The sequence below is a fragment of the Silene latifolia genome, chromosome 11, assembly GCF_048544455.1.
Source record: "Silene latifolia isolate original U9 population chromosome 11, ASM4854445v1, whole genome shotgun sequence".
Lineage (NCBI taxonomy): Eukaryota > Viridiplantae > Streptophyta > Magnoliopsida > Caryophyllales > Caryophyllaceae > Silene > Silene latifolia.
Genome location: NC_133536.1, coordinates 163,749,708 through 163,760,736, shown reverse-complemented (window position 1 = coordinate 163,760,736; position 11,029 = coordinate 163,749,708).

Below are 11,029 nucleotides of genomic sequence, written 5' to 3'. Positions count from 1 at the left end.
AAAACATAATAAAAGAGGATTTTTACACCCTCATACTTACGTGTTTGGTTATGGCGAGTGACCGACGTAAGTGTAACAACTTGTTTGATCGGAAAAAACTCGGTTTAAAACCGTTTTGGTAAGTAAAAGAGTGTTTTAAAAGTTTAGTGATGGTGTAGTGGTCAAAGTGGTCGGACAAGTGGTTTAATGCACGATGACGGTACCAAACAATGTGTAAGACTCGTGTTTACGATCGGTAGGTCGTAAACACGCGTCGGATTGTGACTTTAGAAGTCGAGTCGAGAATTTTAAGGGAGAAAAGAGGGGGCGGACACTCGCGTAACTTTTAAATGGGTGGCATTTGAGGGGTATTTATAGGAGAATGAGTGCTTGTGTGAGTTTTGAGCGACGTGGCCACCTGGGCTGCGCAAAGAGGCGCGAGCCATGCCACGGGTCTTCGAGTTGTGTTGTCACTATCACAACAAACGCAATCATGATTTGTTCTATCCTAGGTTTTGTAGTCACATGTTTGGTACTTGACCATTCATGAATCCGGGAAAACTTAGTATAGAAGGCTTGAGATATTTTGTTTTTGTGGTTAACTCGGTTTGACTCGTTGTTGGAGTCGGGATTTTGAATTTTCGAGTCGGTTTTTTGGCTCGGTGTCGGTTTTGACTCTAGTTAGTGTCATCGCGACCCCGTCGTTGTGCATTAAACACTCCAGGTATTTTTGAAATGTTTTGAAATGTTTTGAAATGTTTTGTTTTCGAAATCGTTTTATGTTTTCCGACGTAAAGTTGTACACAAACTGTCGATCAAACGCTGCGATCCCAAAACATGTTGTAGTCCGATAATCATCGGGTGTTTGTTGGACTCTCAGTAGATACCAGGTATCTACAGAGCCCCCACTTTGACTGAGGCTTGGACAGGGCGAAAGTCAAAGTAGAGTCCCCCGGTCAATCGAAGATTACAACCTGAAGACCCAAGCGACGTCGAGGCGGCTCGAAAGGATTCGGGCCAAGGACCTGCCGTCGGGAAGGACGACGCCAAGGCGACTCGAGGGTAAGAGTCCAGCACCTATCGTCGGGAACAGTTTAGAGTCTGTCGACTGTCCGTGCGGGTCGTTTAAAGTCCATTAGACTACGTACGAAGGCTCGCCAGCCATAAGAAGGAGTCATACCTGAGGCATCTTCGGATATGTCTTTGCATGTTTGCGGATGAATGCTAGCCAGCTGCGATGCGTATGTAAGTAAGACTCGCTAGCCGCGGTGCGTTGTAAGGCTCGCCAGCCATGATGCGTTGTAAGGCTCGCCAGCCGCGGTGCGTTGTAAGGATCGCCAGCCGCGGTGCGTTGTAAGGCTCGCCAGCCACGGTGCGTTGTAAGGCTCGCTAGCCGCGGTGCGTTGTAAGGCTCGCCAGCCGCGGTGCGATGTAAGGCTCACAAGCCGCTGTGCGTTGTAAGGCTCGAAAGCCGCGGTGCGTTGTAAGGCTCGCCAGCCGCGGTGCGTTATAAGGCTCGCCAGCAGTGCTACGTTGTAAGGCTCGCCAGCCGCGGTGCGTTGTAAGGCTCGCCAGCCAATGGTAAGGAAATGTACCCGAGGCATCTTTGGGATCTGTCCTTGAATGTTTGCGGACAAAGGTTCGCCAGCCAATGGTAAGGAAATGTACCCGAGGCATCTTCGGGATCTGTCCTTGAATGTTTGCGGACAAAGGCTCGCCAGCCAATGGTAAGGAAATGTACCCGAGGCATCTTCGGGATCTGTCCTTGAAAGGGTACGGACAAAGGCTCGCCAGCCAATGGTAAGGAAATGTACCCGAGGCATCTTCGGGATCTGTCCTTGAATGTTTGCGGATAAAGGCTCGCCAGCCAATGGTATGGTCGGTTAATGGACCATGGGAATAGCCGCGTCGAATGGGCTTGTTACGAAAGTAGCGAACTCGTGATGTCGCTGGGGAAATAGCGAGTATGGATTCTCACTATCACTATTTTTGGAATGAGCGGGTTACGCGAGGAAGCCCCCTGCTGGTATTTGAAGGAATAGTGAATTTGGAATCTTCACCATTCGGTTTGAATTTGCAGTGGCGGTTTGGATCGCCGTTTGTTCTTACAGCAAATTTGAGTTTTGCTATAGCGTTTGAAGTGACGGTTTATGTGCCGCCGTTGACATCTTGAAAGAAATAGTGAATTTGGAATCTTCACAATTAATTGAAGTGACGGTTTATGTGCCGCCGTTGACATTTTGACAGAAATAGTGAATTTGGAATCTTCATTATTGATTGAAGTGACGGTTTATGTGCCGGCGTTGACATGTGTGGTGAAAATAGTGGAATTCAATTTCCAACTATTATTTTGAAATTGACGGTTTTGACCGCCGTTTGCTCGAAATTTGGAGAAAATAGCGGTTTTCGAATTTTCGCTATTATTTTTTGAAGTTGGCGGTTTTGATCGCCGTTTGCTTGAAAATAGCGAGTTTTAAATTTTCACTATTTGGTTTTGTTTGTTTTTCGAGGAAATGACGACATTCAATATCGTCAATGAAAATTCGAATTTGTCATGGGAAATTGGGCCAAAGCCCAAGTTTCGCTGGAAAAGGAAAGGGGAGGCATGGTTTAGGCGCGAGCCACCTGGCGATGTAAGCCGGCTTCCCTATTTTTGTTAAAAAGACGCGAGGTTGAGTTGCGGATGAATATTCATCTTCAACCTCAAAATCCCGCAAAATCGCCATTAAAGGACCTTCAAGTTTGCTTTTGCTCGTGCCATTATCAACAAATGTCATCTCAAGGTAAGTATTTCCTCTTGAATCCTTTCAAATTTGTCGATTTAGCTTGATTCGATTAGGGCGAAATTTTGCCCTAAAAAATCGAATTGGGCGTTTTTGATTGAGCCAATTTCGAGTGAAATTGATGTTTGCATTAGGTTAGAAACCTGTTTAGGAGTATAGGGGTGCTTTTAGTTTGTATTTTGTTCCCCGTTCCTGCTCCCTATGCTCGAAAAACGTGATTGAGGCGAGAAACCGTCTCATTTCACAATGCCAAGTTTATTTGCTTGGGTAGTGGGTCCCACTAGGTTGCATTGTAGTTGGGAAAACCCGTGTTTGCCATTTAAGGACCTTCATTGGATGTTTGTGGGCAAAATTGAATTTTTGCCTTTTGCGTCGGTCTTATGTCTGACAAAATAAGCGCTTGTTTGGGCTTGAATTGAGTCAGTTTGCCTTGAAATGGACCTTATTGGTATTTTAGGTCACCCTGAGGCGTGATAAAATCACGTTTGCCTTTTTGCGGTCGTTTTTGAATTTTGACCGGTTTGGGCTCAAATTAGCGTATGAATTGCCTTTTTGAGCCGTAGAAAAATCCCCATTGTGTCGGGAATGTATTTTGGGTTGTTGGCAGACCTTGTATGGGTCTTGAAATGTCGTTTTTGTGATTTTGACTCGTCTTTTGCTTGAAAAGAGGGGCGAGTCGTTTTTGTTTGTTTGTTGTGAACCGTTTTGTTTGGTTGGATTTTGGGCGGGATTGTCCTTGTTTTTTGTATTGCAGGTTGTTTTTGTTGTTTTTGGGTTTATCCATTTCATGCCGTCGTAATGCCGAAATTTCGGCTGACGTTTTTTTTTTGTTGTTGTTTTTCTTTTTGATCGCAGGGTATCGTTTGGGTCCTATGGGATCCGTTGTTGAGGCTTTGTAGGAGGAAGTCGATCCCTGAGGGGGAGAGTCGACTGTTTTTTGTTACAGGCTTGGTTGTGTTTCTCCCTGGCAGCCTTTGTCCGGCCAACGATCGGGTATCGATCGTTGGTCGTTCTCTGCAGAGATCCGGATAGGCGGCTAATATGGCCGGTTTGTCCTTTTCGTCGTGGCTCATGGACAGGATGACTGATGATTGGGGGTCAGTACGAGTGTGTTATCCCCTGTTGTTGACCTTAATCGCAGTTGAGTTCAGCTGAGTGGGGTCCAACATTGGGGTAGCATGCTAAGCTACGGTCCCTGGTTGTCGTATTGTCCAAAATCTGCAAGACACTGTCTTCTTTTTTGTCATGGAGCAGGAGCGGAGGGTTATCGTCATGGTAACCTCCTCTGCTTTCACTGTTGCTCCTCTGTTTCCCCTGTTGCTCTCTTTCTTTTCCTTTTGAGAGGTAGTTCGGTAGGTGGCGGTTAGCCCCCAGTTCGTTATCTTAGGCCAGTCTCTGTATGATAGACGTTTGTTTTAGGCCAGTGTCTGTATGATAGACGTTTGTTTTAGGCCAGTGTTTGTATGATAGACGTTTGTTTTAGGCCAGTGTCTGTATGATAGACGTTTGTTTTAGGCCAGTGTCTGTATGATAGACGTTTATTGATGTATTTTGCGTAAGGCGGTTTGTATATATGTGTTTTTGGATTGTGGTTTGTTTTGTGATTTTTGGCTTTTTTGTGTTGTGTTTCGGAGGAGCGCTGTCGGCTGTTGATTCTCCTTTTGCTTTGCACCAGTTCCTGCATCGTTAGTGTAGAAAACAGGCAACAGATAGCACGTAGGCATAAGCGTAAACACGTAAAAGCATTTGATTGAAAATCACGTAAAGCATTTGTTTGAAAATCAAAATTAACCAAGATGACTTGAAGTTAAAATTAAAAATTTTGAAACGAATTTTGAAAATTCCGTGACCGAATCGTCACGTTTGGAATTCAAAAGGAATTGATTTGAAAATTTGAGCAATTAACTCGTGTCGTGAATTAAATTGCATCGAAATTTTTGAAATTGACTCGAAAAAATATAAAACTCAAACCGTCAGGAAAGAATTTTGGAAAAGGATTTTTGCGAGTATATTTGGCTTTTGAGGTCAAGACTCGGATTTGTGAGTGCTTGAATTTTGAGGAAAAATTGATGTCGTGTTATCAATTTTCGATTTTGATTTTTGTGTTGCGAAAAAGCGAAATTTTTTTGGAATTTTAACTGACATGGAAACGATCCGTCGCGGATCGGGGCGACTAGCCCTTCCCCCCCTTAAAAAAAGAAAGAAAAAATCCGTATGTTTAAAGCTGCGTCATGGAAACCGTGTCGGATTTCGTAAAACGCGAAAACAAGGAAATGTGAGTGTGAAGAAACACAAAATTTCCCAGATCATCCTGAAGAGGCGCGAGGTTCATGGCGGGAGGTTTGAGGTGTCAGGAGAAAACACATGTTGAAAGAGACAAGTTAATAGCGGGAATCCTGGAGAAGCCTCAAAGAGGCGCGAGCATCTTGGCGATGGAAGCCGGCTCTCCTATTTTTCTGAAAAACGCGCTGATCATTTTGTATAAATAGGGATGTTTGCGCTTCATTGTTTCAGCATCCGAAACACAAAAACATCTCTACAATACCTCCTCTTCTTCCACAAAAATATTTCATGGATGCTTTCGAGAATGCATTGCGACAATGGTGCCAGGATTTGTCGCCTCCCGAGAAGTATCAACTCGATTGCATGGGAGTTGGCCAATTGTTGGTGCTTCGTCAAGTCAAGGTGCAACCTTCGTTTCTTGAAGCGTATTCTCGATTTTGGGATTCGAAACATCATGTTTTCGTTTTCCCGAAGGGCGAGCTTTGTCCTCTTGCCGAAGAAGTTGGAGTCATTGGTGGGTGGCCGGGTTGTGCTCCGGTGCTTCCTCCGACTCGGGTGTGCTACAAGGAGAAATTCCGTTCTATGTTGGGCTTATCAACAAGCCAAGTCAACTTTCTTCTTGCTCCACATGGTGTGGATATGTTGGCCCTTATCAACATCTTCTGGAATCGGTTAGATGCTAATGTCTCGGAGGTTGCTAGGAGAAGGGCTCTTGTATTCTGCCTTGTCCATGTGTACCTTTTTTTTGATGTCTTGAAGAAGGAGGGGCCGAGATGCCATGGTAGCATGACCCTTATCCATGTGATTGAGCAAATGGAGCATGGTAGAGATCCATCATGGTTGGTGCTTGGAGAGATTATCCGAGCTTTCGACAAGGAAGGCACTTGTGGAGAAGCTCCCTCTTTTGGTTCGCCAAGTATCCTCCAAGTGTGGCTATTGGAGAGGCTAAGGTATGTAGAGACTCCGGTTAATCCTTCTCTTCCGTCACCTTACCATGCGGAAGAAGTTGTACCCGGATAGTTTTGCTTCCACCGAGGCCTATTGGGCCGCAAGATTGGCGGAGGAGGGTGGTCCTCATATCCGTTGGGTGGTGCCGTGGTGGCACTTGAGGTCCTTCACGGGGTTGCCCGCTTCGGGTGCTAGTCCTCGTTCTTTAATGGTTGTGGGTTTGAAGGTTGTTTCCTTCATTTATCCCGAAAGGCTCATGAGGCAAATGGGGCGTCAACAAAAGGTGCCCGCTCAAGATAATCTTGTCCAAGAGAATGTTCTCCGGAACTCCGAGCTTGTGGAATTCTTCGAAAGGTGGTGGGCCACTCGGCCGCTTTGGGAGGTGCCAAACCCCGTTGCCACGACATGGGTGACTCCCGCTTATGTCAAGTGGTCACGTGCTCCGTCCTTGGAAGAGAGATCCAAATTCCGTAAGGACGAGGTTGTCGACTTGAAGTACCGAGAGGTTGGCAAGGCAAACCGTGCCTTCCTTGAGGAGTATGTTGATGGAGCTACTCCCGATGTGATGAGACCACCAAAGAGGAGGAGTTCCGGCCCCAAGAGTATGGTGGGCCGTGCATTGGCTCGTCTTGGGTCAAACATGAGGTCTTGTGCTAGACCGGAGGCCGTCGCCGTCTTAGATCCGTTTAGGATCCGTTCCGAGGAGGAAGTCCATGCTAGGCGGGCCAACAAGAAGAACAAGGGGAAGATGTACCCCAAGGGAAAAGGCAAGGGTAGAATGGAAGAGTGACGACCTCCATTACCCACTTTATTATTATGTTGTATTATTGTTGTGAGTTTTTATTATGTTGTACTAGCTAGTTGTTGTGTGTTTTGTGCAAGTTTTACTATGTGGGGTGTGTTAGTGGACACCTTAGCCTTGACAAGTTGTAGACTCATCGAGCCTTATTTGTTGTTGAAATTGTAATCCTTCCCGTTAGTAATTAAATAAGAGGATTGCTCGTGTCGAAAATTGTGAATGCTTGTTTCTTCCATCCATTTTGTGAAGGCAATTCGATTTGAATCGTCCTAAACAATTGCACTTGGGAAAGTGGTATTTTGTGGGAAGGGAGAAAGGCTCATTTTTTGTATTTTTGTGTGAAAGGGAATGGTTTTCCCTTTCTCTTTTTTGATGGTGATGTTTTGTTTTTGATTGTGGGAATGGTTGTATCCTTCTTGTGTAATAAAGGACTGCCTACGTATCCACCTGAAGAGGTGAAATCAAACCATGCTCGTAGTTCAGGGGGTTTTGTGAATTTGAATTGGGTTTCGTGGTTGTATCCCTCAAGCATAAGAGGGACTGCCTACGTATTCACCTGAAGAGGTGAAATCAAACCATGCTCGTAGTTCAGCGGGTTTGTTTTTGTAGTGCTAATGGACGTTGCCTTTGACGGATCAAAGGACATTCGAAACGGGCAAGGTGCCGCAGCTTAGACTCGATAAAACATGCAATTTCAAATTAGAACATATTGAGGAACTTGACTTGAAAAGGGTTGAGGTGATTGCTAGTTGCAAAAACTAGGCTAGGTTGCTGGTTGATAGGGCTCAAGGGTAGTATTTTTTGAGTTGGTCTAGGTTGGTCGGGTTTGTAAAGTCCTCCCCATCTAGGTCACTCAGTCTCACCACGCCCCCCGAAAGTATTTTCTTGACCAGGTATGGCCCGGCCCAGTTGGGTTTGAATTTTCCCCTCGGATCGACGGGCAATGGTGCTCGAACTGACTTGAGGACCAAGTCGCCCTCCTGGATGTTTCTGGGTTTAACCTTCTTGTTGAATGCCCGTTGTATACGTCGTTGGTATAGCTGGACGTTGTGCAAGGCGTTGAGTCGCCGTTCGTCTAGAAGAGTGAGCTGTTCGTACCTTCGACGGGTCCATTCCGCCTCGGGGACTTGACTCTCCAGTAGGATGCGTAGAAAAGGGACCTCTAACTCTACCGGTTGAACCGCCTCCATACCGTATGCTAGGTAGAAGGGTGTGGCGCCTGTCGGTGTTCGAATGGAGGTTCAGTATCTCCAGAGTGCGAATGGGAGTTTGCTCGGCCAATCGCGGTAGTTGTCTTGTGATACGTGCATTTTATATAGTCTTTTTAGGCCTTTTCATGCACGTATTTCCATGCTTTTATCGTAGTTTTATGCTACGAAATGCCCCGAATATGCTACTTTGGTTTATTTTGTCTTATTTGCAGGAATGGACCAGAAAATAGTGAAATCGAGCCTTTTACCATCCGTTTAGCATGCATTTGGAGGAAGAGTGAATTTGGAGCGGGAATGTAGCTATTTTGAGATGCGCAAAGAAGAAAGATAGCTAGGCGAGCAAAGGAAGAACTTCAAATTGCTAGTGACTACTTTGAAGAGCCATATCTCGGGTTCTACAACAGATATTCAGGTGATTCTAATTGGAGATGAAATTTTGTCCTTTTAGCTTTCCAATGCCACCGGAATCATCCTGTTTGCCCAAGTAACGAAGAAATGGCAGCCGTTTGAAGTTCAGTGCGCGAAGCATGAAATTGTGCTCGATCGAGTCCTTTTTCTACTCGATCGAGTAGTTGCACTTTTTGATTTACTCGATCGAGTGGTTATTTCACTCGATCGAGTGGTTTAAGCTTTAGTTACTCGATCGAGTGGTTTTAAATCACTCGATCGAGTGGTTTCGCTGATGGGTTGGGCTTTTTAGCTTAAATTCCGTCAATTAGGTTAATAAATCCTATTTTCTTATAAATAGGAAGATTAGGACGTCATTTACTCTCTCTCTTCTCCTCTCCTTTGGATATGACACTTCTATTACTGCTACTTTTGCTACCGTTACTTTTGTTCTTCATTTCCGGATCTTTTAATTTAGTAATTCTTTCTTCCCTTCTCTCTTTAATTTAATGTTTATTGTTCTTATTTCTTTTACTCTAGTTTTCCTTATTTCCATGTCTAGCTAAATCCCCTTAGTATGTTAGGATGAGGGAAGCCGTGGTAGCAACATGTTATAATTGACTTGAATAGATTAGCCTTGCGATGAGAATTGTATTAGGCAATATAATTGTTATTAGGTTGAATGTATGCATGCAGGAGACCAATTTATAAAAGTAGTTAACCCCGACCTGGATCGAAAGATTGGAAGGGAAGGCTTGCTTAATTACAATAGGGTATTGTAGTGAGGGCAAAAGCTAAGCTATTTACGCTCTAGGGCGGTTTAAGGACCGAAAGGTGACGACCATAGCTCTTCTTATCAATAGTTTAATCGTCTCAGTATACACGATAGTATAGCTGCCACGGTCGACCGATTCCTAGCATATTTCCTTTCTCTTATTGTTAATTTCCTTTATCCCCTTTTCTCTTGCCTTTAGCTTCAGTAGTTTAGTTAGTCCAAATCAATCAAACTCCCAACTAGTGACATTAGACAGATAAAATAGACAAGTAGATAGTAAACCGCCTCCCTGTGGAGATCGACCCTACTTACCGCTGACTTCTGTTAGTAGTACTTAGGTATTTATTTTTGGTACGAAACGACAGTATCATCTTGCATCTTCTTGATAATGGTAACAAGAGTCTTGTTCGCTGTCTCCACCGCTCCGTTGGTTTGGGGACGGTAGGGGGATGATCGATGTCGTTTGATCTTGTATTTGTCCAGCAAGGCTTACGTTTCCGCCCGGAAGTGAGAGCCTTGATCGCTGATGATTTCATGGGGTACCCCATATCGGCAGATGATGCTGTTTTGAATGAACTTGGCCACTTGTTTGGCGGTCAAGACTGCATATGACTGTGCTTCCACCCATTTGGTGAAGTATTCGATGGCGACGAGGACGAAGCAATGTCGCTTGGTGCCTATCGGGTTGACTTTCCCGATGATGTCGATGCCCCAGGTTGAGAATGGCCAGGGTGATGTCATGGTGTATAAAAGGGACGGTGGTATGTGTTGTATGTTGGCGAAGATTTGGCAATCGTGGCAATGTTTGACGTAGTTACGGCAATCGGCTTCCATGGTTGTCCAGTAGTAACCTAGCCGCATGATTTTCCGTGTAAGCATCATTGCACTCATGTGAGGGCCACATTCTCCGTCGCGAACCTCTCCCATGACTTTTTTTGGCTTTGTGATGGTCAATGCAAAGGAGGAGAATTCCTTGGGGTGTTCTTTTGTAGAGTTGATTTTGGTTTATCACGAATTGTGATGCAAGTAAACGGATGGCTCTTTGTCCCCTTTGATCAGAGTTAGGAGGGAATTCGTTTTTGGTTTAATAATTGAGGATGGCTTGGTACCAAGGTTCATCATGGTCTTCCTCGTCGTCGATAATAGCACAAATGTGTGTTGGCTCGCTCCTTCTCTCGACACATAGGGGCATCGATGTCATGTCGTCCGGTATGTTGACGAGCGCGGCAAGTTTTGCCAGGGCATCAGCAAATTGATTTTCCTCTCGCGGCAAGTGGAATTAGTCGACTTGGTCGAAGAATTCGGCCTCTTGACTGATCTTTGCTTGGTAGGGAGCCAAGCTGTCAGATCAGATTTTCCATGATCCGGATACCTGATTGATGATGAGTGAGGAATCGCCATGGACCCTCAGTCTCTTGATGCCAAGTGTGATGGCTGCTTGTAGGCCGATGAGACATGCTTCATATTCAGCGGCATTGTTGGTGACGGCGAAGTCTAGCTTGACCGAGATCGGAACATGTTCTCCCTCTAGTGATATTAGAAGGATTCCTACCCCGAAGCCTCTCAGATTAGATGCACCATCGAAGTATAGGTCCCATGCGTCGGAGTCGGCACAAAGGATGTCCTCGTCAGGAAGTGACCATGTGTCGGTCGTTGGATCCTCGCTGACGGGATTTTCTGCTAGGAAGTCGGCGACTGCTCTTCCCTTGATAACCTTGAGAGGTACAAACTTGAGATCGAATTCAGACAGCATGAGTGTCCATCTAGACAGCCTTCCGTTTAGTACGGGTTTTCCGAAGATGTATTTGACTGGGTCCATCTTGGAGTAGATGTGGACCGAGTAGCTGAGCATGTTTTCCAGCTC